Here is a 27049-nt window from a genome sequence, read left to right on the forward strand (position 1 = left end):
AACGTGAGTTCCCAGTGTGATGCTGTGGCTAAAAGGGCTAATGTGATCCTTAGATGTAGAGACAGGGGCGCAGTGAGTAGCCATAGCGAGGTGATTGTACATCTGTGTACAGCATTGGAATACTGCATACAGTTCTGGTGTCCACATTTTAAAAAGGACAGTGAAAAATTAGAGAGGATGCTGAAAAGAGACACATGGTTCAAAGGCTGGAGACAATGCCTCACAATGAGAAACTTAAAGAGCTCAATATGTTTAGCTAATCAAAAAGAAGTTTGAGAGGTGACGTCAGTACAGTGTATAAGTATCTTCACAGGGAAACATACCCAATACTGAAGGGCTTCTTAATCTAGTAGAGAAAAGCAGATCAAGAACCCAGACAAATTCAAATTAGAAATTAGGCACACATTTTTAACAGTGAGAATGATTAACCAAACTATCAAGGGCAGTGATGGATTCTCCCACTCACCTCTAGATATCTTCAGAACAAGACTGGAGACTTTCTGGAAGCAGGGCCAGCTCTAGGCACCAGAAAAACCAGCAGGTGCTCGGGGCAGCACATTTCTAGGGGCAGCACTTCGGCGTTGGCCAGGCCGCCCCTGGAAATGTGCCCCTGCCGCCCCAGCTCGCCTCCGCTCCGGCTCTGCCTCCACCTGCACCTCGAGCATGCTGCCGCTGCTCCACTTCTCCCCCCACTCCCAGGCTTGCCGCGCGCCAAACAGCTGTTTGGAGCGGCAAGCCTGGGAGGGATGGAGGAGAAGCCGAGCGGCAGCGCGCTTGGGGGAGGCGGTGGTGATGGAGTGGAGATGAGCTGGGGTGGGGAGCGGTTCCTCTATCGCCCCCATTACTTACTGTGCTCCCCCCACCCTCGCTCACTTCTGCCTGCTCCCCTGAACTCGCTGCCTCTCCCTCGCCTGAGAGGGAACGGGGAGAAGCGGAGCAGTGGCGTGTTCAGGGGAGCAGGCGGAGTGGAGGTGAGCTAGGGTGGGGAGTTGCGGGGGAGGAAGCCGCAGGAAGCAAGCGGGGGGGAATGCGGCACACCCGGGGGAGGAGGTGGGGCCAGGGATTTGGGGAAGGGGTTGGGAAGGGGCGGAGCTGGGGCGGAGCCAGGGGCGGGGGGACAGAAAAAAATCAGGGACAGCCAAAAATTTTTTTGCTTGGGGCGGCAAAAATCCTAGAGCTGGCCCTGTCTGGAAGATATGTTTTAGTCAAACACAAGTTACTGGACTCAATGCAGGGGTAACTGCGTGCAATATAATGGCCAATGACACAGGAGGCCAGACTAGATGATCTAATGGTCCCTTCTGGCCTTAAATTCTATGATCGATGATTCTATGAATCTTCAGAATAATGGTCAGAAGACTTTTTATAATGGAAAGTGTCAAGCGACCTTAACATAAGGGTTATTGCTGGTCTATTATACATGGAATTCTCTCTCAGAAATCACATTCAACAACAACCACATCTGCTGTCAAATACTGGAATTATAGTTTTTAATACAAGGAACAAATTTAGACCCAGGTCCTTGAAAACACTTATGTACACACATCATTTTATCATGTGACGAGTTCCATTTAAGTCAGTGGAATGACTCACATTAGTAAAGTTATGCATTTGAATAACTGTTTAAGGATCAGGGTCTTAAATTGTCACAGCCTGCCTCCTCCTTCTCCCCTCATGGCCAGCACAAAAAAACAACTAACCAAACATCAGCACAACCTTGTGGGCAAGAGACAATAGGATCTGAAGACTCTCTTGGGCTCTTCATACTGAAATTTTTGGTGCTTGGTTTTGTATCAAATTCAGGACCTTACAAGTTTAACAGTAACTGTGCAAGATAACAGTATTGCTTTGTCTCACCAGCTAGCAATAACAACTGACACTGTGATGCCCTCTATCTAGGCTGGTATCAGCAACCTCTAGAGCTGAAAGCATGAATTTCCACAGCTGTAAGCTGTAACCGACCCACATTCCCTGTGGATCGGGCACAGAGGGAGATATCTTACACACACTGACTAGTGGGTTATGTACTTCACCCTGCAAGAAGCAGCTCATCCCAAGCTGTTCACACACTGGTCAATTCTCCCACGTATGTGGCAGCCCCCATTAGAAATTGCTCCAGCTTGAGCTAAACAGGTGAGTGCCAAAAGTGAGAGCTGTTAGAGAGCCCTACCTACTATGGATCAGGCACAGAGATGGGGACACAAAATACACTGATCAGTGGGTTACAGAACCAGATCATGTGAGCTGGAGGTTGTATACTACAGGTCCTGACTGATTCTTACAGAAGTTGCTGGCTTTTGGGCATGGATAGTTTGATACAGTTGGTGCATGCAGATTCTGGTACCTTTACTGCACAGTATGACTGAAACATCCAACTTTCAACACTTATATTTCTCATGGGACACTCACTTTCCCCAGTCACCACAAGCATCAGCAAAGCCATTACTGTTCTTGAAAGCAGAAGTATGACTCACACCTTCAAATGTGCCTTTTTTCACACTCAGAAGTGTTGCAGGGATTCCTGTCAGACAAGAGTATAGTTTAAGGTTACTGGCGGCAAAAAAAGAAAAACACATGACCAAACCATTCTAGACTCATCAAAATTTAAGCAGCCTCATGCTGCATAATTCCTGAACTTTTCCATGCATAGGAATATTTGAGACAATACAATTTTAGAGACCAAATATATATTTGGAGACAGACATGGGAGAGGGGCCATTAGTACTCACTGCCTCAAAGACAGTATAATTATTGGAGCCAACTGACTGCTCTGCCAAAGAACACCCGTTCTCCCAGTCTTCCCGTGGTTTGGGGGAACTGTTCCTTTAAGAAGCACTGGTAAGAGCTAGTCTGAACTGGTTGTTATGTTACAGAGGCTCATGTTATGCTACACTGATCATTTGGAACTCAGACACTGAATGAAGCAGGGCTCTGTCAGATTGCTTGGCTCTGAGCGATCACTGAACACCACATGGCACCAGGAATAAAATGAACTAAGAAAACACTCTGAATGGAAGAATGGAACAGTGAAAAGTTCCCCCCTCCCCCCCGAGCTGAAACCTGCTGGAACTGTGGAAAACTATTGGAGAAAGGATCAACAGCACTATAATCTGTATCTGCAAGTGTAACCCACACACCTCTGGGGTGTGGTGCTCTGTCCCATCTAGTGGCACCGAGACCACAGTCTGTTCTACAGCCTTAGCTAACAGGCATATGGGTTTTAGCTAATGCAATAGAGGCTCATGCACATGGTCTGAGAGTATAAAATAGACAGAATGGACACATACTGGGCCCTTTTCCTGCCCCCACCTATGCTGCAAGCAACCAAGACACTGAGAAGAAGACAAGACTCCAACGCAGGAGACTGACCCAGTTTTAAGGAACCAACCTGTATATTAAGGACTGCAATATCCAGTGGGGTGAGAAAAACTGCTTAATCTAGTTGCTGCCCAGTCTAATAGGGTTGAGCGTTTAGACTGTGTGCTTATATTTTATTTTATTTTGTTAACCACTCTGATTTTTTATGTTTTGACTTATAATCACTTAAAATCTATCTTTATAGTTAATACATTTGTTTTTTTATTCTACCTGAAGCAGTGTGTTTGTTTTGAAGTGTGTCAGAGGCTCCCCTTGAGATAACAAGCCTGGTACACATCAATTTCTTTGTTAAATTGACAAACTCATGTAAGCTTGCAGTGTCCAGCAGGCATAACTGGACACTGCAAGATGAAAGTTCCTAGGGTTGTGTCTGGGACTCGAGATATGGGCTAGTGTCATTCAGTTGCAAGTGGCTGGGAGCAGCTTACATGCCAGAGGCTGTGCATGAACAGCCCAGGAGTGGGGGTTCTCACAGCTGAGCAGTGTAAGGCTGGCTCCCAGAGTCAAGGATTGGAGTGACCTAGCAGATCACCGGTCCAGATAATACCAGAGGAGAATGTCACACGCTCCTCCTTGTACTTCTTCCCGGTATCCCACTTCCCCACTTACCTCAGGGCTTAGGTCTCCATCCCTCCAGCAAACCTAGTTTAAAGCTCTCCTCACTAGGTTAGCAAGCCTGCCTGCAAAGATGCTCTTCCTTCTCTTCGTTAGGTGGATCCCATCTCTTCCTAACAATCCTTCTTCCTAGAACAACATCCCATGGTCGAAGGATCCAAAGCCCTCACTCCGACACCACCTGCACAACTACACATTTACTTTTGATGGTCCCTACCTGGGCATTTTCCTTCAAAAGGGAGGATGGATGAGAACTTGTGCCTCAAACTCCTGTATCCTTCTTCCCAGAGCCACGTAGTCTGCAGTGACCTGCTCAAGGTAATTCTTGGCAGTATCATTGGTGCCCACGTGGAGAAGTAGGAAGGGGTATCAGTCCAAGGACTTGATCAGTCTTGGTAGACACTCCATCATATCCTGAATTCTAGCTCCAGGCAAGCAGCACACTTCTCGAGTTTATCGGTTTGGATGGCAGATGGATGACTCCATCCCCCTTAGGATGGAGTCCCCAACCACCACCACCTGTCTCCTCCTCTCAGGCGTGGTGGTCATGGAACTCCCATCCCTAGGACAATGCATTCCATGCCTTCTGGTTGATGGGGTCTCCTTCTAATCCCTTCCCTCAGATGACTCTTCCAAACCATGCTCCGCACCTGTGCAAAGAGCCTGAAAACAGTTTCTTATCTCTGTCTGCATTGGGGATACATGGGTTCTCCTCTTTCTTCTTCTGGAGGTCACATGCTGCCAATTTTCTTCCCCGTTCTGCACTGCCCTCTCTGATTCTTGAGCGTGTTGTGTCTTCATTTTCTCTGATGCAACGCAGGGTTGATACTTGGGTCTCTAGTCCTTTAACCTTCTCTTCCAATATGGAGACCAGCTTGCACTTGGTACAGACAAAGTCACTGCTATTCTCTGGGAGAAAGACAAACGTGGAACATCCTGTGCAGGTCACAACAGCTGATCACTCACTATCCATATTGACTTCCTTCTAAGAGCCTCTTCAGATGTTGTATTTACTGCTCACAGAAGTCTGAAAGGCAAACAACTCTGTGGGAACTCCTCCCAGCTGAACTCCCAGGCAAACTTCCTCTCTTGGCCTCTCTGTTCGCCGCTCACTTGGTTCGCAACGGGCTGCTTTTTTATAAGGCAATAAAGAGCTGGTTTTATTTGAGAAATGGTTTTGTCCTTGCAATATAAAAAGCCAATGCCCGCCTTACATCTAGGGAGTGGAAACATTGCTCCCGGCTATTGGCATGTGGCTTAGGATAGAACACCGGAAGGAAAATGTCCTGGATCATGTGAAAATGGGATACCACTTTTGGAAGGAAGGCTGGATGAGGCTGTAACTGAACCTTGTCCCTATAGACTATCGCATATGGGGGTTCGGATGTCAAGGCCTTAAGCTCAGACACTTGCTCAAATCTGGCAGAGATTATAGCAACCAGGAATGTCACCTTCCATTAGAGATAGAGGAGTGAACAAGTTGCTAAGGTCCCAAAGGGGGGGTCCCATCAGCCTGAAGTGCACCAGGTTAAGGTTCCATGCAGGTACTAGGTGGAAACATTGAGGGTATAACCTGTCTAGTCCCTTGAGAAAGCAGCCCACCATCGGGCTAGCAAAGACTGATCAGCTGTCAACCCCAGAATGGAATGCTGAGATTGCCGCCAGGTGAACCTTTAAGGATGACACCGCCAGAGGTAACTGCTTCAAGTGCAACAGGTAGTCCAGAATGAAGGATATTGATGCCCAAATCGAAAATCTCTTCCATTTGGCTAAGTAAGTAGCTCTAGTGGACAGCTTCCGGCTGCCAAGGAGGGCCTCTCTGACAGATTCCGAGCATGCCAACTCCATGGGGTTTAGTCATGAAGCTTCCATGCCATGAGGTGGAGAGATTCGAGATTGGGATGCTGGAGGCAGCCATGATCCTGAGTGATTCAGTCTGGCACCAATGGCAGGGCGATCGGAGTGGCTACTGACAGTTCCGGAAGTGTTGTATATGAATGTTGGTGGGCCCAAGCTGGTGCTAGCAGAATGACTGACGTTCTGTCCCTTCTGACCTTGAGCAGGACCTTGTGGATGAGCGAGAAGGGCAGGAATGCATAAAACAGATGGTTCCTCCAGAGGAGGAGAAATGCACCCGTGATTGAGCCCAGGTTGTGATTTTGGAAGGAGCAAAACTGCTGACACTTCCTGTTGAGTCTCATCACAAATAGGTCTATCTGGGGAATTCCCCACTGCTGGAAGATGCCGTTGATGATATCCGGGCAAATGGACCACTCCTGACTGTGAAAAGATTTTCTCAGATGATCCACCAGCTCATCCTGGGGCCCCAGAAGATAAGGAGCCTCTAGGTGTATTGAGTGGGCTACACAGAAGTACCACAGCTTGAGGGCTTCCTGGCATAGGGGAGAGGAGTGTGCTCCATCCTGTCTGTTTATAAATAATATTGCTGTTGTTTTGTCCATCATGACTGATATACACCTGCCTTCCAGATGGGATTGGAAGATTTGGCAGGCTAGGCGAACCACTCTCAGCTCCCTCACATTGATATGAAGTGAGAGCTCTGCCTGGGACCAGAAGCCTTGAGTTCTGAGATCCCCTAGATGTTCTTCCCACTCCAATGCCAATGCATCCATGACTAGAGACAGCGAGGGTTGGGCCTGGAGAAGGGGACTCCTGAACATACCGTTTGGGGACTGAGCCACCACAGGAAGTATTTGATAACCAGGAAGCAAAACTATGTTGTTCAAGTTGTCTCTGTTTGGTCTGCATACTAACACCAGCCATGCCTGCTGAGTCTGAGTCGCAGTCATGCATGTTGCACCACATAGGTGCATGCGGCCATGTGACCGTGTAACTTCAAGCAGTTCTGTGCCACTGTGGTTGGAAAACCTTTGAAGTTGTCTAATGATGGAGCAAATGGCTTGGAAGCAAGACTCCGGTAGGAACGCCCTGGCGTGAGTGGAGTCTAGGACTGCTCCTATAAACTCTATCCTTTGGGTAGGGGATAGAGTCGACTTTGGCATGTTCAACAACAGACCCAGTCTGCTAAAAGTCACGCATATCAGATGTACATGCACTTCTACCTGTGCCCTGGAGCAGCCCTTGACCAGCCAGATGTCGAGATATGGGAACACCTGCACCTGCTGTTTCCTCAGGAATGCAGCAACGATTGCCACACACTTGAAAAATACACGGTTGGCCACTGACAGGCCAAGGGGGAGGGTTGTAAACTGATCATAAGTGCAGTTCACCATGAACCTGAGGAATCTTCTGTGGGTCGGGACTATCAATATATGAAAGTACTCATCCTTCAAGTCGAGGGAAGTGTACCAGTCCCCTGGATCCAGGGAGGGAATGACGACGGCCAAAGATACCATGTGAAATGTCAGCTTCTTCATAAATCTGTTGAGATTTCGCAGGTTGAGAATGGGTCTGAGAATGGGTCTTTGGCTTTCAGGATTAGTAAGTATCAGGAATAGAATCCTTTTCCCCGTAGCTCCTGAGGAACCTCCTCTACTGCTCCTATGTGTAGGAGCGATTGCACCTCCTTTACAGGAAGCTGCTCGTGTGAAGGGTCCCTGAAGAGGGATGGGGCAGCGGGAAGGGAGGAAGGGGAGGAACACAACTGGAGAGAATATCCCACATCTACCATGCACAGAACTCAGCAGTCTGAGGTTATCTGGGCCCATGCACAATAGAAGTGGGAAAGATGGTTCAGGAAGCAGGGAGAAGGATCCGGGCTTTGAGCCGATGCATTGCCCCCAGACATACCTTCAAAAGGCATGCTTGGAGCCAGAGGACTGCCTCGCCAAGCTCTGCACCAGTGCTGCAACATGGCTGGTTTGCCTCTAGACAGCTCTGCACTGCAATGTGGTGCACTCTTCTGGCAGGGGACTGTGGTGCCATCATGGCTATCAGGTCCCTGGCTGCCTCAAAGGTGTCCAGAGTGGAGGGAAGGTCCAGCTCCTCCACCTGGCATTCCCTGACAGGGGACTCTGTGGGCACTGGACTCGACGGACCCCTCTGTGGGGCCGAAGTCAACAGTGGAGCAGGTGCTGAGTGCCCCCTTTGGGACACACATCACTAGCGCTTTAATGCCCAGACCATCTTGCTATGGGCAAGCACCCCTTGTCCGTTTTCTTGTGCCTCTTGCGAGGCACCAGCGAGTGGGAGTTGTACTGGGCTGGCGGAGTGAGCTTCGGTGCCAGAGAATGGCGGTGCTGAGGGGTGCTAAGTACACAATCCTTCCTCAGCACCATAGCCTCTCTAAGTGAGGCCAGCGCACTCCACACTGAAGTGCTGGGTGCTGGATCTGAGTGGCCCGGGGCCGGTTGGGGATGAAGAGATGCTTCCATAAGCAGTCACTTGAGTCTAAAGTCCCTCTTCTTTTTGGCCCTAGGACGAAAACCTTTGCATATCCTGCAGTGATCAGTCTGATGGGTTTCGCCCAGGCACTTTAAACAGGAGTCGTGTGGATCTTCTTTTGGCATGGGTTTGTGGCAGGACCCACACGGCTTGAAACCCTGGGTCCGAGGCATGTCCCAGTCCCAGGGAAGGGAGTTAAAGGGGTGGGGGGAACCCCAACAAAAATGTACTAACTCATCTAAAGTACTATGCAAACATTAACTCTAATCTAACTATTTATAGGAATTGAACAAGAGAGTCCACTAGGGAAATGCTTGCCAAGACAAGAGGAAGAATGTAGCTCCAACAACCATTACTGGCTGTAAGAAGGAACTGAAGAGGCGGTGGGTCGGCAAGAACCTATGTACACCACCATGAAGGCGCAACTCCAGGGGACTCCACAGCCAACCCGATGGTACCACTAGGGGAAAAACCTTCTGACGACTGTGCACGCAGTGTGCGCACATCTACTTGGAATTGACATGAGCAAGCATTTCAAGAAGAACCAAAGTAATGTAGGCATGGCAGGATGGATTCAGCGTAGGCTGGTCACCAGAGTATGTATCCGAGGTCTTCTTGGGGCGGCTAGCCCATGAGGAAGCCTGTCTACATTACTACTGTTGCATGGGCTTGGCCTGCCCATGCTACAACTACACCTTTTTTATTTTTTGCCGTGTAGATGTACCCTCAGATGTCTAGGAGGCAAATGAGTTTTTGGTTCCCAAAATGATTGACTAGCTCAACAGGCAATAGTGCAGAACTGGTTTAGATCTTGTGACTTGTCTCCATGGATGGCATTGACAAGTAATGGGCATTTCTTTTGTGTAAATGGGTCAGGCAGGAGGATAGATGAGAGTGGTACAAAGAATGGAAGTAGAATCAATGGGATGAAGTGAGCCACAAGCAATTTAACAGATTTATTTGGGCATAAGCTTTCATGGGTAGAAAACCCACTTCTTCAGACGCATGGAGTGAAAATTACAGATACAGGCATAGATATATTGGCACATGAAGAGAAGGGAGTTATCTTACAAGTGGAGAACCAGTGTTGAGAAGGCCAATTCAGTCAGGGGGGATGTAAGAGTGGCGTGGTATATGGTGTATTGCCACCCTTCTGCACTGCTGCTGTGGCTTGTGGTGCCTGGTGCTTGGCATGTGGCTCAAAGTGGGCTTTGTGCTGTCCCACAGGGGCTGCATCTTGCCAGAGCCCATGGCCCTCCTGCAGCCCTCTGGCCACTCCTGGCTCACCAGGGCGCCATTTCAGATTTTGGGGAACGAGAGGAAACTTTAACTGTGATTCCAGGGACTACTTAGGCACCTGAAAACTCTAGGGTTGTTGGCAGATAATAACTTAGGAATTAGCCTGCAGGAGCACTGTATCTATTCATTATATAAAGAAAGAAAAATATATACAAACTCCAATTAAAGCTATGTTTAAAGGTTATATGTAAATTTAGAACAATCAGGAGATAATACTGCAAAATATTCCCAATCCCAAACCTTGAGGTATCAATTCTGGATATCAAAACACATGTTTGATACTTTGCACACTATATTTAGTAGAGATAAATAAAAATAAATAAAATCTGCTTAAAATCTGTTTACTTTCTCCAACAGAAACACTGTGTAACTGACATTATCTACTCTTGTTTAGTCAATTGTTTTTCACTCCACTAAAAACATACTTAATTTTAACATGCGTGATTACGGTTCTTTTCTCTTTTATTAAGAAAGGGAATTTATTTTTCTAATTATTTTGGCATTTATGTTTACCGATCACAATCCTGTATGTGACTCACTAACACTTGACTCCATCATTGCTATTGGTATCAGACTTGGAACTGCATTTATTTTCATGCAAATTTTAAGTTATTTTACAGATCTAACTAAAAATACAATTTGTAAACAAGCAACCTTCATCTGTCCAGTGTCTAAAATTATGTGTTTAGCTAATGTTTTTTCAACTGCCACTGCTAAGATTAGTACAAGCTAAAGTTACATTCTGGAAAGATTCTATTATTTGATTGTACCACTTTAAATAATGAATGACAAAGCACAATATGATAATAAAAGTAATAATGATAATTACTCCAGCCAGGACAGATTACGCGTTCTAGAACTCATTACTCAAAGAATTAAATTTAAGCGTAAGAGAAAAATAAAATTATGAAATGCATAGACCAGTCAAAAAATAAAATAACAGCACTTTGAAATAATAAAATTACAGAGAATATATGTGCATTGCAGGAAGTACCAAGAAGTAACAACAACAATAATACACGTATGTGTTGGGGGGTGAGTGTGAAAGAGACAGTGTGTGTGTGTGTATGTGTGTGTGTGTGGAGAGAGAGAGAGGGTGCATGTGTGAGAGAGACAGTGTGTGTGTGTGAGAGAGAGATAGAGTGTGTGTGTCTGTGAGAGAGACAGACAGAGTGTGTGTGCTGGGGGAGTGTATGGGAGACAGAGCACTGTCCCTTTAAGCAGAGCGGACCTCACCAGTCTGAAGGCTTGTTCAGACAGCAGCAGCCACCAGCAGCTCTTCTCACTTCTGACCCCTGTCCCCCCTTCTCCTCCGCTCTGCGGAGATGGGGGACATGGGCGGGGGGAGGGGGACACCCTGACTTAATCCCCCTACTTCTTCCCCCCACTCTGCACAGCAAACAGGAGGCTCCTGGGAACAGTGGACCAAGGGGGCTCCAAGGCAGGGGGCAGGAGCAGCGGGGCTGCAGATGGCAACAGAGCAGCAGGGGTAGGGCATTCCTGATCTGAAGGCACCCCGCTTCTAATGGCGCCCCAGGCTTCGCTCATATCAAAGGTAAACTGCAAAGTAGTAAACGACTGCACAAGCATTAGAAATTACTCTGTAGGGAATCAGCCATGTAGCTAGTTAAACTAACAAATCTTTTTCATCTCTAGTTTCTATGGTACTGTATATTCATGGTTTGAATATCAAACAATGTCATGATTTCTGTCATTCCTATTTTTGCTATGCCTAATCTGTACAACTCCACATAAATTTTCCATTCATTGATATTTGCTATAAATTGCAAATGTTACCTTCTTGTGAAAGCTTCACAAGAAAGACAACAATTATATATTAAAATGAAAGATATCTGTGAAAAGCCTCCTCCTTTCTCGGGTGAAAGTGAAGGAGCAGATTGACGGCACATTTTGGGCTTCCACTTCGTAAAATAATTAACAAGGTTTATCTTTGTATTTTAATTGTGAAATACAAATGCTGAAACCAGAATGTGTAATTGCTGACCTTTGTAATCCCCATTTTCTTCTCTGTGCATGTGTCACAAAGTGAGGATGGCAGGATGAAAAGAAGATGAAGTATATAAGACAAATGTTTGTAGACATCTGAGAGTTTAACTCATATAGTTGTTTTGCCTTTCTGATCAACATACATTTAACAGTATTGTCCCCAGCCAAATGTACTTAACAAAGTTGACAACTTTGAAAAAGTAAGTTCCTGTAAGACTATTTTTAGCCTCCACCGACAGATAACGTTTGGGAATTCATCACTAATGTGGGTTAGCCCACTTATTAAATCAATAAGATCATTCGGGTAATTTGCCAGATTTCTTTTTACAGCAAAAGTTGGGTGTCCTGTGGACTATAAAACTTCAGGTTAAGAAGCTGAGCTGCCCACTCTCACAATATCACGGGATGCACAATTACCAGCCGCTTCATCTCTGTTTGCAGAGGGTTAATCGCTAATATCATCACAACAAAACAATATAGCTTCTTCAGAGCCCAAGGAAAATCAGTGACACAAAATAATTGGTCAATATATGCCATATGATTGAACATCTGAATATACAAAAGCAATGATTACAGCTCACTTTATTAATCTCCTATGATAGCTGGGTTCACTTTTCCTCTCTCAGGAACAGAATGCTTACAGACAAGCTTTGCTAGTTGTAATGCCAGTTATTCAAACTATGTACAGTAGTTGATAATATGCTAGTGATTCTACTACAAAGCCTCATGTCACAGGGTAACTGTCTCCTTTGAGGCGGAATGGGTCCTACCACACCTGTGCCAAAATTAATCACCTGCTTCCCAGCCTAAGGAGGCAAGTGTTTGGATACCTGGGCCTCATAAGAGGGCTGAGAGACCTCAGTCTGGCAGTTGAAATACACGGAGTTGGTAGGTTCCTGTGTAAGACCCCTGAGCCTGGGTCTGCAGGGGAACCGGTACTTCAGGGGAACCAGCCTAGGGCTAGTGCTCTACTCCAGAGTGGAGAAATATATTCTCAAAGGGAGCCCAGAAAAACGGGCTGGGAATTGGGCCCAGAGAATAGGTTGAAGACAAGCCCCAAAGAGCAGAAGAACCATTTTTGGCTGTTGGACTTTTTAATTTGGACTTCTTGTTTTGGAACTTAGCCAGGCGGTTAATACATATCTCTAGAACTGACTGGTGTATGTGTTGAGCCAAGGAGACCCACCTCAGGGGAGGGAAACTGAGGCAGGGAGTGTTAGAAGGCAGCCATGCCCTATGACACCTAAGTTTAGACTTAGACGTATCCTTTTGTTCTAAGGATTCATATTCGGCTGGAGCTTGTCAGTGTTTTAGCCTGAATTGGAACTCTTTTTTGAAAATGGGGAATGGATGAGCTGGGCTGGCCATTTATTGATAGCACAGTGCATGGCTGCAAGCTGTCAGGGATTTGTAGTTGGGGCCAAAGCTCTGGATCTGCAAGCTAGCTGTGGCTAAGACCAGTGCTACTCAAAGTGGCGGTCCGCGGACCGGTGCCGGTCTGCGAGCCATCAGCTGCTGGTCTGCGTGCATATTGGGGGGAAAAATTGCCAGTCCCCCACATCAGATAGCTTGAGAACCACTGATCTAGACTGCTGTGGAGAGAGCACAGTTGGCCTCCGATGAAAAGAAGCAGCTACTGATAACTAAGCAATAAGAATGATCTAACTCCTTGTGAAGGGCTGAGGAGCACATTGCGGCTAGTTCTCTGAGTGGTACAGACAGGCCTTGAGTTGCAGTTTCACCTTGAGAGCTCAGTGGACAGTGGGGAAAATTATTCAAACATCTCAGTAAATCTAATTGCCATGTTCCAACCTGTTTAAACTGGCCTCTTGCAAACAACCTTGCAAGTGAATTTTTATTCACATAAAAGTGCTGAGAAAAACAAATGCTGGCCCAGTAAATGACACTTGTTTCAAACAGACATAGCAGGGTGACCACCGAAACAAAGGGCCAGAAATGAGAGAGAGGTTCTACTTTGAAAAGTGACTCTCTGAGAATGGCAACTTCTCACTTTACAGATGTGCTCCTGGTATGGATACAGCATCAGATCTACTGATCTGAAGGGATAATATTAATGGCCATTGCTTCTCACTCCAGTTTACCCAACACAACAAAGAGGAAATGAGCTGGATTATATTTGTTCTTGCATATCAATATGTAAACATTTCTACCAAGTTTCAATACAATGTTGATCAATTACAACTGTGCAAACCACTCAAGTGTATGGGCATGCATAAGTGTCACAGAGAATAATTTGATGAAAACCCTTAACAGTTAGGTCTATGCAGAGCCCCTGGCCAGAGCCCATGTGCAGATGAAATTAAATGGGCCATACAAGATCTGGCCACATCCCAGCCAGCTAAGACCACATGTGCACATGTTCCATGCTATTACTTTATGTGAATGTGGTGACAAAGACATCATTTTAAATGTGACCCCAGCCTATAGGATTACAATAGACTATGATGTCATAGAATCATAGACTATCAGGGTTGGAAGGGACCTCAGGAGGTCATCTAGTCCAACCCCCTGCTCAAAGCAGGACCAATCCGCAACTAAATCATCCCAGCCAGGGCTTTGTCAAGCCTGACCTTAAAAACTTCAAAGGAAGGAGATTCCACCACCTCCCTAGGTAACCCATTCCAGTGCTTCACCACCCTCCTCGTGAAAAAGTTTTTCCTAATATCCAACCTAAACTTCCTCCACTGCAACTTGAGACCATTACTCCTTGTTCTATCATCTGTTAGCACTGAGAACAGTCTAGATCCATCCTCTTTGGAACCTCTTTTCAGGTAGTTGAAAGCAGCTATCAAATCCGCCCTCACTCTTCTCTTCTACAGACTAAATAATCCCATTTCCCTCAGCCTCTCCTCATAAATCATGTGGTCCAGCCCCCTAATCATTTTCGTTGCCCTCCGCTGGACTCTTTCCAATTTTTCCACATCCTCCTTGTAGTGTAGAGCCCCAAAATCGAGATTTAAAGGGCACAGGGCTCCGCTGCGATAGTGGCGGCCGGAGACCCGGGCCCTTTAAATCGCTGCCTGAGCCCTGCTACCAGAGCCCTGGGGTAGAGGGGTGGCCAGGGGCTCCCATCTGCCACTACTGCAGCGGAGCCCTGGGCCCTTTAAATCACCGCTGGAGCCCTGCTGTCATTACCCCAGGGCTCTGGCAGCAGGGCTTGGGTGGTGATTTAAAGGGCCCGGGGCTCTGGCCACCACTAGTGCCCAGGGGCCTTTAAATCACCCCCTGAGCCCTGTTGCCAGAGCCCTGGGGTAATGACAGCAGGGCTCCAGCGGTGATTTAAAGGGCCAGGGGCTCCCAGCCGCCACCACAGCAGAGCCCCTGGCCCTTTAAATCGCCACTGGAACTCTGGGAGTCCCGGCCACCTCCGCTACCTGGGGGCTCCAGCAGCGGGGCTCTGGCAGCGATTTAAAGAGCCTGGGGCTCCAGCTGCTGCTGGGAGCCCCAAGACCTTTAAATTGCTGGTCCGGTACAGCGTACCGGGATGTACTGGCTTACTTTCACCTCTGCAACAAGGGCACACTGTTGACCCATATCCAGCTTCTTGTCCACTGTAACCCCTAGGTCCTTTTCTGCAGAACTGCTGCCCAGCCACTCGGTCCCTAGTCTGTAGCGGTGCATGGGATTCTTCCATCCTAAGCACTTGTCCTTGTTGAACCTCATCAGATTTTTTTTGGCCCAATCCTCCAATTTGTCTAGGTCCCTCTGTATCCTATCCCTACCCTCCAGCATATCTACCACTCCTCTCAGTTTCGTGTCATCTGCAAACTTGCTGAGGGTGCAGTCCACGCTATCCTCCAGATCATTAATGAAGATATTGAACAAAATCGGCCCCAGGACCGACTCTTGGGGCACTTTGCTTGATACCAGCTGCTAACTAGACATGGAGCCATTGATCACTACCTGTTGAGCCCGATGATCTAGCCAGCTTTCTATCCACCTTATAGTCCATTCTTCCAGCCCCCCTACTTCTTTAATTTTCTGGCAAGAAGAATGTGGGAGACTGTATGAAAAGCTTTGCTAGAGTCAAGGAATGTCTACAAGTTACATCTTAGAAACACCTGACTAGAGTGCCCCAGCCAAAAAAAAAACAAAAAAAACGGGGGGGGGGGAATTAAAATATCCTAAAATTCCCTGATCCTCCCAACCCTATTCTGCTTAACTCCAAAAAATGTTCCCACCTGCTCCCTAAGGGAGTCAAAGACCTAATGATTTGACAGAACCCTCCTTGCTTTATTACAGTTCTAGCAATCCAATCAGGAAACAGAGACAAGGCCATATTACTAAAGTGACAAGTGACACTGTGGTAATATGGATCAACAGTGAATATGTGCTGTGAATAGGGTTGCCAACCCTCCCAGTTTTGCCAGGAGTGTCCCGAAATCAGGCCCTATCTCCGGGAGGCTACTGAAGCCAAACGAGGAGATTCTGGCACTGAAAGTCAGGCAGTGCAGCAGAGCTAAGGCAGGTTCCCTGCCTGCCCTGGCTCCAAGCCACTCCTGAAAGCAGCTGGCACGTCCCTACGGCTCCTGGGTGGGGGGACACAGGTGGCTCCGCACGCTGCCCCTGCCCCCAGCACCGACTCCACATCTCACATTGGCTGGGAACAGCGGCAGTGGCGTTTGCAGGCATGGGCAGCGTACAGAGCCCTGTACCCCACCAGGGCCTGCAGGAACATGCCAGCCAGTTCTGGGAGCCCCACTTGCACCCCTACCCCATCCTGGAGCCCCCTCTTGTACCCAAACTCTCTCCCAGAGCCTGCACCCTGTACCCCCTCCTACACCCCAACCCCCTGCCCCAGGCTCAGCCCAGAGCCCCCTCCCATAGTCCAAACCCCTCTGCCCCAGCCCAGAGCCCACACCCCCTCCCACACCCTAACCCCCTTCCCTTGCCTCGTGAAAGTGAGTGAGAGTGAAAGAGAGGGAGGGACGGAGGGAGGGGGGATGGAGTGAGTGGGGGCAGGGCCTCAGAGAAAGGGCAGGACAGAGGCAGGGCTTCGGAGAAGGAGTGGGGTAGGAGCAGGGCATGGGTGTTTGGGTTTGTGTAATGAGACAGTTGGCAACTCTAGCTGTGAACAGAGCCTACAAACATCCAGTGATCTGAAATAAGTCCATATGAAGTGTTCAATATTTTCTAATCATGAACAAATTCTTAAAAATCAAAGGCTGAAAATCATCCGAATGTTGGCAAAGAAAGTTGGACTAAGAGTGAGAAAAGGGAGCCCTGGAGAAATCCCTTCCCAGCAAATCTCCTCTGGAGTTGGTTTTTTCTCCATTTCCAGATATTAATTTGCAAACTGGATACAATTAACTTAGGCTTGAATAGAGACTGGGAATGGATGAGTCATTACACAAAGTAAAACTATTTCCCCATGTTATTTCTCCCCCCCACCCCACCCCCCACTATTCCTCAGTCGTTCTTGTTAACTGCTGGATATAGCCTACCTTGCTTGTCACCATGAAAGGTTTTCCTTCTTTCCCTCCCCTGCTGCTGGTGATGGCTCATCTTAAGTGATCACTCTCCTTACAGTGTGTATGATAAACCCATTGTTTCATGTTCTCTGTGTGTGTATATAAATCTCCCCTCTGTATTTTCCACCAAATGCATCCGATGAAGTGAGCTGTAGCTCACGAAAGCTTATGCTCAAATAAATTTGTTAGTCTCTAAGGTGCCACAAGTACTCCTTTTCTTTTTGCAGATACTTCCTGTGGCCACTATAGAGGATACATCAGGCATCTCTGTCAGCAAAGGTTTTGATTTACTGCCTTTCCAAGCACTTCTGAGACCTCTGTGCCCTGCACTACTTTTTGGGTTAGTTGCCTCATTCAGAACAGCTTGGTTTCCCTTGTAAAATGCAAAAATCCCAAACAAAAAGTGTTTTAAAAAATGGAGGATGCAGTGAGACTTCCAAAAATGTCATGCACATCTTTAGCACATGGGCTGCCTGGCCCAGATAATCAAAGGTATTTAGGAACCTAACTCCCATGGGAATTAGGTGCCTAAATACCTTTGAGGATCTAGGTCTCTCTGCCTACAGGACAGAGGCACTGAACCGGCTGATTACAGCATCACTGTTTTGCTATTAAATTAACATTCACACAATAAATTGTAACAGAAGCTGTTTAGTCAACTGCTCCCATTTCAAACCTTCTCTATTTGCATGTTTACAGGGAAGTTAGAAGTCTGAATCCACAGCCATATTTACAGCTTTTTACATCCTATCAGAAAAAAACTACCAATTTTAAGAGGCAAATTATATAGCTACCTTACAAACCTTCAACCAATCAGGGAGTCACAAATAATTTTGAAAGCCTGTAATTATATTTTATGTTTACCATATTTTCTTTTTCATTTTCTCCAAAAAATAAACCATAAAATGTGTGTGTAGGGGATACAGAGGTGACCTATACTCACAAGAGCAAGGGAATTCCAAGCAAAGAATCAGTGAATTGCCAGGTCCTGAGAAAGGTGCATGAAATTGTGCACAAGCCATGCAGCTTTTCCCAACGGCAAGCACAGTGATGCAATTAGTGGTGGAACATCAACTCGGACATTCAGCCTAAACCCTGAATTGCTTGGATGTTTGGTTTCAGGCATGGTCCCTAGTTTTTCGGAGTTCAAGAAAACATAATTTCCTAGTTCACCTCTGCTTTGAAAAGTGTATTTTCTCTCTCTCCCCCCCCCCCCGCCACCCCTTGTGTTGTCTAAACACAACACTGGATTAAATACACAAATGTTCAAGCCTCTGGGGTTCTAAAATGAGCTGAAATGTTTCCAACCACTCTGCAATTTTCAGCGAGCACTGTGAAGATTCTGTCTTTGCTGAGAACCTTCTGATCTAGCAGCCCCATCACTGGACCAAAAGGAAAATATCTGGCTGTTGCTAGGCGTGCTACGCTGGAGCCATCACTCATTGCCACTGAGGAGGGAGGTATCTGATGGTGGCTATCAGGCTAATCATATTTGTATTTTAAATCATTGTATTTTTTTTCTCCAGTTTCTGCTAGGAGTTCTCATCATAAGGCCTGATTCAACAAAGTTCTTAGGTGTGTGCAGAACTTTAAGCATATGAGGCTGCCCCAATGACTTCAGTCAAGTGCTTATAGCTAGCCACACGCCCTAATCCCTGGCTGCCTCGGGGCCCTGGTTTCTCTCTTGGAGAGTCTGAAGTAATTCCCTAGGGCTAGATTGTGACATGGCTGGAACACGCATGCAGGGGGATAGGGCATGCAAGAGTCACAAGTTGTGCACCTGCTTGCCCCGGCTCCGGAGCAGGTGGGTGGGGAGTGGTGGGGAATGGGCGGAGTCCTGACTCCATCCCTTACAGTGTGCTGGCCAATACTATGGAGCTGGTGCAGGAGGGTTCATAATTGGATGCAGATCTAGGTCATTGCTACCACCCAAGTGGGGAGGGAACTGTGCCTCAGAGCCTCTCTAGGGCACAGGACTTCCAGGGGCTACTCTACATACAATCTCTGCCCCCATTGTTCAGGGCACTGTCCAAAGGAACAATCAAATCATTGGGCCAGATGGGACCAAGGAAGAAAGACATCATCCTGAGAAATCTAGCCAGCAGGGTCAACTGGAACATTGTAGTCAATCTCCTATGAATGAAACTGGAAAAGAATCTTCAAGTATGGGGGGTTCCTCTCTGGGGATTAGCCCTGTCTCCTGAGTCACTTACTTCCAACAAAAAAAGGGGTTAATTGAGTACTTGACATAATTTTATAAGCACGAAGTATAATAAACATGATATCACCTTTCCTCAGGTTAAAATGTTTCATGAATTTGTAGGAAAAAATAGAAACCATCACTTACATCTTACTAAAGAGCCAGATTCGATTAGAAATTGACCTACATCACTATGAAATCTGGCATAGCACAGTAACACAAAATGGCATTGCCCTTAGTCCTAATATCATTTGGTGAAGGCTATGATTCATAGATACCAAGGCCATAAGGGACCATTGTGATCTTCTAGTCTGACCTCCTGAATAACACAGGCCAGAAAACTGCCCCAAAGATAATTCCAACAACACATCTGGAAGGCCTAACCTCTGATTAGGTCTCATAGAGGGTCCTGCAAAATATAATCCTCTCATTACTTTACATGGTTTATTAGAAGAAAATTTTAAAACATTACTGAGGCAAGAAGATTCTGTTAAAAGAGAGGGATACAGAAACCTTTGGACTTTGCTCTGGATCAAGGTAAGCTTTATATCTGATTAAAAGAACAGAAAAGGATTTTCTCCCAAGATGCTCAGACCCTAATATTTCCTAGTTAAGAAGAGAGAGGCCAGAGAGATGGCAGAAGTTCATGTTTTAAGAAAAAAACATGCACAGTTTGGAGCTATAGCAGTTTTGTTTCTTCTGTCTAACTGGGGTTATATTAAGACAAAGGTTTTGTGGGTAGTATGACACTCTACACCCCATATTCTTCACAGTGATATGATTATGATATGATTATGGTATAATTATGATGCATTTTGTACGAGACATGTGAGGTGTCATTGGAAAAATTATGATTTGCTGAATATGATTATCCTATTTGTATGCATGTATCATTTTCGTATCTAAAGTTAGGAATATTGATTATGTGTCTGTATTTCAAATGTGCTTACTTTGGGTGACACCCACAACTAGCCCTTCCAGTATAACAATGAAGAAGTCAGACAGTGCTGATGGCCCATCAGCAAAGACAATGGAGCCTGGAAGAACTTAACTTTCCTTTGAACATTCCAGACAGCCTGTAAGTAATGGCTGCTAGGACTCAGCAAGGTATGCAAGGGCATGTGACCAGGCCACAAGATTGTGGACTCCATTTTGGGGTTTCTGTATTTTTCCACAAACTGGTCTGGGAACCAAGTTTTGAAACAAAGGGTTCCCACCATATGCTAAAGCTATTTAAGGCAGGGAGTGACATCATGTGTTGTTCTTCACTCCCCACCCAAGAAAACTCCTGGAAACACCCAAGGAACAAAAGACTGAACTGGGGGAAGTGCTGGACCCAGGCTAAAGGGATTTCTAGCCTGTGTATGAAAAACTTGGGGATTCCAAGCTGCAAAGCAAGTGCAGTTTGTACCTTAAGAATCTGCAGCCTGCTTGTACCATCACTCAGGTGAGAAACTACTAATGCATATTCAATCTAATATGTTAAGCTTAGTTTGTATTTTTTTTATTTGCTAAGTAATCTGCTTTGATCTGTTTGCTATCCCTTATAATGACTGAAATCTATCGTTTGTTGTTAATAAACCTGTTTTATGTTTTAATTTAAACTCAGTGTGCCTTTAAGTGAAATGTCTGGGGAAAAATCTCAGCTTGGTTTAACACAGGCTTGTTGCATTTCCTCTCCATATTGAGGGGGAGGCAAACTGGATAATACCTTCATACCGGTTGAGGTTTGGACCAGAGCAGGATGGTACAGCTGTGAGGTCCTAGGCTGGGAAGCTGGTGGTTATTTTGGCTGTAGCCTCTCTATTGTTGGTTTATGCAGTGGCTGGTCAGAGAGCATGTAACTACAGCTGGGTGTGTCCCTACCTGAATTAATGCTGGGGGAAGTGTAGGTCCAGGAGCGGGTCTGCAGCTTGTCACAGCAGCACAGTGTTAGAGGCAGCCCAGGCTGGTTGGTCAGAGGGCTCAGTGGTACCCCAGTGCCAGGTTGCACCCCGGGGTAACCCATCACAGGTAGCACTCAGGATGAAGCAAGGAACTTTCAGCTAACTTTGTGGTTTCTTCAGTGCCCCCAGAGCATCCTGAATTGGACACCAATTTGAACCCTGTCCTGCAAGCACTCAGTTGAGCAACTTTCTGCCTGTGGGCCGTCCCTTTGGAGTGGTTACGAGTTCAGGACCTTACACTGCACAGAGAATTCTGATAGCACTGATTTCAGACACATTTCATTTGATTGTTTTCTGTATTCTTAGGGTATGTGTTTTTTAACATCTGGCAATTTTTGACTCAGATCACACACTATTGCTCTTGTAAATTTGGCAGTAATAATGGTGTATACTTTTGGTCATTTGCTTTTTAACCTTTTTTAGTTTTTAAAACACAGTTGACCTTTTGGAGAAAGGTTTCAGAGTAGCAGCCGTGTTAGTCTGTATTCGCAAAAAGAAAAGGAGTACTTGTGGCACCTTAGAGACTATTTTGTTAGTCTCTAAGGTGCCACAAATACTCCTTTTCCTTTTGGAGAAAGACTCTGTATATGGTCTGATTTAAAAGCTTATCAGCAAAAATGTTTTAAAAACTGGCAAATTTTCCACAGGTTGCAGTAATAGTTGTGCTTATGGCATCCTTTCAGGCTCCAGCCATTAGAAGCTGAGACAATTAAAAGTTTGGATTTTTTCCCAAAACACACACTTTGTGTACTTGTTTTAAACAAACAGCAGTAACCAAGCACTCATGAGAAACCCTGTTATAATATGATGGATTAACACCATTTTGCTAAGTCAATATCTGGCTGCCGGGGGTTATTTTATTACAATTATATTAAAAATTATGATAAATATATTGCCAGTGTCCCCATTAAAACTTCAGTAAGGTCACTCCTGGCCTATTCCATGTGTAAAGGACCCTGCTTTGTTAATTTATCTATGCCACTTATTGAAATTATTCTGATTTATTTTGTTCATTTGCTTGAAGCTATAGAAGTATGATGAGTCTTACTGTTTGGAGTGTGCTCTGAGAGCTGCCAGTCCTTTGAACCTCTCCCCTCTGCTCTTCCTCTGCCAGTAAAACAAAACCTCCTTCTTTCAGTCAGAGCCAAAGCACCTGAAAAGAGAAAGAGCATTTCCCCCATCAGAAATTCATTTCTATACAAGTGAAAGAATGGTCCCTTCTGACCTTAGTATCTATGAAAGCAGCAGGGACAAAAACAAATCTGCAACTCCCTCCAACATATCTACTCTTCATAAGCATCACTGAGATCTTTTGCGATCCAGACTAACAGCAAGAACAGAAAGTATATGGAAAACCAGGAAAATATTGCTCTCTGCCATAGTATATTTCCAGTCTGTAAAAAAGCAAGCAAGCAAAAGGGACAATGTCAGACCGCATTTGACCTCAAATTTAGGAATATTTTTTAAAAATTCCAGTGGAACCAGTTTAACCCCCCCCAAAAAACATAAATCATTCGCTGCAGTGTTTGGAGCACAAATGTTGGAGTGCTGTGCTAGTGCATGAAATACCCTCCAGGAAACTGGCCAATTACTAGGCACAAAAATGAAAGTGATCATCAGGTTTCATGGTCCAAGCTAAGAGAAATATGGAAAATAATACACAACACAAAGAGTAACTCCTAAGTGAGATTTATTTTTTTTTCTGTTGTGCTATTCTGTGATGTTATTAGCCCAATCGCTAAACACACTAAAAGAGAAACAAAAACCTTCAACATCACTTCTCTGAAATCAGCTGAGTGAATTTTTCTGGGGGCACTAACTGGGACAATGCCCAGTCAGCAATATCCCCAGGACCACCCTTCTCTTCACTCCCTCTCCCATGGGTTATAGATACGTGGGGACAGATTTTCAAGAGAGCCCAACATTTTACAAACAGAGTGAGCCCTTTGGAAAATGTGGCTCTGATTGTGTTAATTCAGCTTATATCAGATATAGGAAAATAGTTCATCACAAATATTTAGAACTCCAATGCATCCATCAGGCTATGCTTCATCTAGGTGAACAACTCTCCTAGCATAAAAATCACAATCAGTCAGCCTTCCAGTATGTGCGAAACAAATCCTAGCAATAGGATAGGCCCGTACTAGATGGAGATGGTAAAATTATTAATAATGTTGCAGAAAAGGCAGAAGTGTTCAGTAAATATTTCTGCTGTGCATTTGGAAAGAAACAAAATTATATACTCATGAAGTACTTTCCAGTCCATTAGTAACTGAGAAGTCTGTTAGACAAAATCTATTAGGAATAAACATTTTAAAATCAGCAAGTGTGGATAACTTGCACCCAAGAGTCCTAAAAGAGCTGACTGAGGAGAGCTCTGGTGCATTGGTGTTAATTTTTAAAAATCTCAGAATACTGGGGAAATTCCAGAAGACTGGAAAAGTACCAATGTTTTGCCAATATTCAAAAAGGACAACTGGGATGACCCGGATATCTAGAGGCCAGTCAACATCAACCCTAGGCAAAATAATGGAAAAGCTGATACAGGATTTAATTGAATTAAAGGCTAGGAAAATAATTAATGCCAGTCAATATGGTTTATTGGAAAATAGATGTCGGCAAACTAACCTGATTTCATTTTTGATGAGATAGCATGTTTGGTTGATAAAAGTAACTGCATAAATGCATTATACATTTGTAAGGCATTTGACTTAGTACTAAGAAAAGGAGTACTTGTATACCTTAGAGACTAATAAGCTCACAAAAGCTTATGCTCAAATAAATTTGTTAGTCTCTAAGGTGCCACAAGTACTCCTTTTCTTTTTGAGAATACAAACTAACACAGCTGCTACTCTGAAACCTGTCATTATGCAAGACTTAGTACTGCATGACATTCTTATTAAAAATTGGCGTTTTGCAATATGAATAGAGCATATGTTAATTTAATTATGAAAAGGCTAACTGACAGACCTCAGAAAGTAATGGTCAAAGAAGAAGCATCTCTGAATGGGGGTGTTTCTTGTGGGGCTCTCCAGGGATCAGTCATAGGCCCTCATCAATGAGCTGGAAGTAAATATAAAATCACTTCTGATCAAATTTGTGGCTGACACAAGGATTGACAAAGTGGTAAATAATGCTAAGGACAGGGCAATCATACAGACCTCTCTGTACTTGGGCTCATTCAAACAAAATGTGATTTAAGACACACAGGTGCAAAGTAATATATCTAAGGACAAGGAATGCAAGCCATACCACAGAATGGGGGACTGTATCCTGGAAACATCCTGAAACGGAAGTAGGGCTCACAGTAGACAAGCAAAAAGGGCTAATGCTATCCTTGGTTGTATAAAGAGGGGAACAGTGAGGAGGAGCAGAGAGGGAATTTTACCTCTGCACATGGTATTGGTGGGATGGATAATGGAACAGTGAGTTTAGTGCTGGTGTCCACATTTTAAAAATTTGAAAAACTGGAAAGGATGCAGAAAAGAGCCACAAAAATGATTTGCCAGCTGGAGAAAAGGCCTCACAATGAGAGACTTAAAGTGCTCAGTCTGTTTAGCTGATCAAAAAGATGATTGAGAGGTGACTTGATTATGGTGTATGGTGAAAATACCCCCTACTAAAGGGCTCTTCCATGAAGCAGAGAAAGGCAGAACGAGAACCAGTTGTTGCAAGATGAAGCCAGACAAATTCAAATTAGAAATTAGGTATAAAGTTTTAACGAGGGTGATTAACTTTTGGAACAAACTACCAAGAGGGACATTTTTATCTAGACTGGAGGCTAGATCTGAAGAGGGACTTAGGTGTTAGGAGCCTAGAAAATCACTGGGATTCCCAAAGCCTGAGTGAGGTGCTTAGGATCCCTATGCCTGAAGAGAAGAAAGGATTTGAACAGGGATCTGCCACTTCTCTGCTGTGTGCCTGAACCACTGGGCTATGGGATAGTGGGATATGCGGGTCCCTCAATCTCTTGAGTTGAAGCTGTTCCACAGTGGATAAATAGATTAGTCATTGGGCCAGCCAGTGCATGAGGATGACTCTGGAGAATAGTGGTTAGCTGTGACAGGGTATATCAACCCCGCACTGGTGAAGCAAGGGTTAAAGAGCAGTTCTTAGCCCAAGAGGCCATGCCCCCTTGCCCAGGCTGGGCATGTGCCCAACGGAGGGAGCATTAAACAGGGCCATCTCAGCTCAATCTGGGCTGACTGAGGAGGAGAGGAGTTGTGTGCAGCAGCCACATGCCACGAAACTGCCAGGACTCCAAGCCACCAGAGTCAAGCGTCCTAGCTGCACGGTGGGAAGCCAGCTGGCTGCAGGAACCAAAGGGGATGAATTGCTGTTGCTAGCAGAGATGAAACAGAAGGAATGTGAGAGGGACCCCATGTGCAACCCCGGAGACGCTGCTGGAGGGACTGGGACGAGGGCAAGAAGTGACCAAGGGAAGGTGTTTTGGGGTATTGGGACCTGGACCCTGTGTCAGGGTACCTTGTTTAGAAGGGCCCTGGGTCAAACCTGGCAGAGTAGGGCGGGCCTGGGTTCCCCTCCCCTCCCCTCCCCACACTAAGGCGACTCTTCCCTGATACTGCCACTAGGCAAAGCAGCCTCTTGGACTCTTATTAGTGAGTGAAAATTCCCCTGGACCATAGCCACTAGGTCATAGAATCATAGAAGATTAGGTTTGGAAGAGACCTCAGGAGGTCTAGCCCCCTACTCAAAGCAGGACCAATCCCCAACTAAATCATCCCACCCAGGGCTTTGTCAAACCAGGCCTTAAAAACCTCTACGGATGGAGAGTCCACCACCTCCCTAGGTAACCCATTCCAGTGCTTCACCACCCTCCTAGTGAAATAGTGTTTCCTAATATCCAACCTAGACCTCCCCCACTGCAACTTGAGACCATTGCTCCTTGTTCTGTCATCTGCCACCTCTGAGAACAGCCGAGCTCCATCCTCTTTGGAACCCTTCTTCAGGTAGTTGAAGGCTGCTATCAAATCCCCCCTCACTCTTCTCTTCTGCAGACTAAATAAGCCCAGTTTTCTCAGCCTCTCCTCATAAGTCATGTACTCCAGCCTCCTAATCCTTTTCATTGCCCTCTGCTGGACTCTCTCCAATGTGTCCACGTCCTTTCTGTAATGGGGGGCCCAAAATTGTATTCAATACTCCAGATATGGCTTCACCAATGCCAAGTAGAGGGGAATAATCACTTCCTTTGATCTGCTGGCAATGCTCCTACTAATACAGCCCAATATGCCATTAGCCTTCTTGGAAACAAGGGCACACTGATGACTCATAGCCAGCCTCTCATCCACTGTAACGCCCAGATCCTTTTCTGAAGAACTGCCACTTAGCCAGTAGGTTATGCCTCTGAACTCTCACCAGTAGGTATTACACCCCTGGAGTATCACCATTAGGTGATATTGCTGGCTTGGAGCACCCAGGCAACCCCTGACAGTAGGGCACTCACCTAGGAGGTAGGAGAACCAGGCTCCAGTCCCTCTGCTCCAATGGCTCCTTGTTTAGCCAAATTGGAACAGCTTCAACAGGAGAAACTGAGGGAGGCCGCCCACTTCAGAATATTCCATAGCCTAGTGGTTAGAGGATTCACCTGACAAGTGGTAGATCCTCATTCAAGCCTTGCTTATCAGCAGGTGGCTTGAACTGGCAGTTGCCCACATCCTGGCTGAATAGCCTGACCACCTAAAAGTTATGATGTAAGAGTCCAGGACAAGGCAGCCGCTGAGTGGGAC

The 27049-nt window shown here is 45.7% G+C and overlaps 1 protein-coding gene across 6 annotated transcripts in view; it reads right to left on the reverse strand.

Annotated features, from left to right (window-relative positions):
• PKNOX2 (PBX/knotted 1 homeobox 2) overlaps positions 1-27049 on the reverse strand; it is a 715219-nt gene that overhangs the window by 394909 nt on the left and 293261 nt on the right. For 4 of the 6 annotated variants that reach the window (XM_043500983.1, XM_038380894.2, XM_038380895.2 and 1 more), the window contains exon 3: positions 22351-22455. The exons of the other annotated variants lie outside the window; for them this stretch is intronic. The gene's annotated coding sequence lies outside the window, so the exon portion shown is untranslated. The remainder of the gene's footprint in view (positions 1-22350; positions 22456-27049) is intronic. 6 annotated transcript variants of the gene reach the window in all.

This window comes from Dermochelys coriacea, chromosome 22 (assembly GCF_009764565.3).
Source record: "Dermochelys coriacea isolate rDerCor1 chromosome 22, rDerCor1.pri.v4, whole genome shotgun sequence".
Classification (NCBI taxonomy): Eukaryota; Metazoa; Chordata; order Testudines; family Dermochelyidae; genus Dermochelys; species Dermochelys coriacea.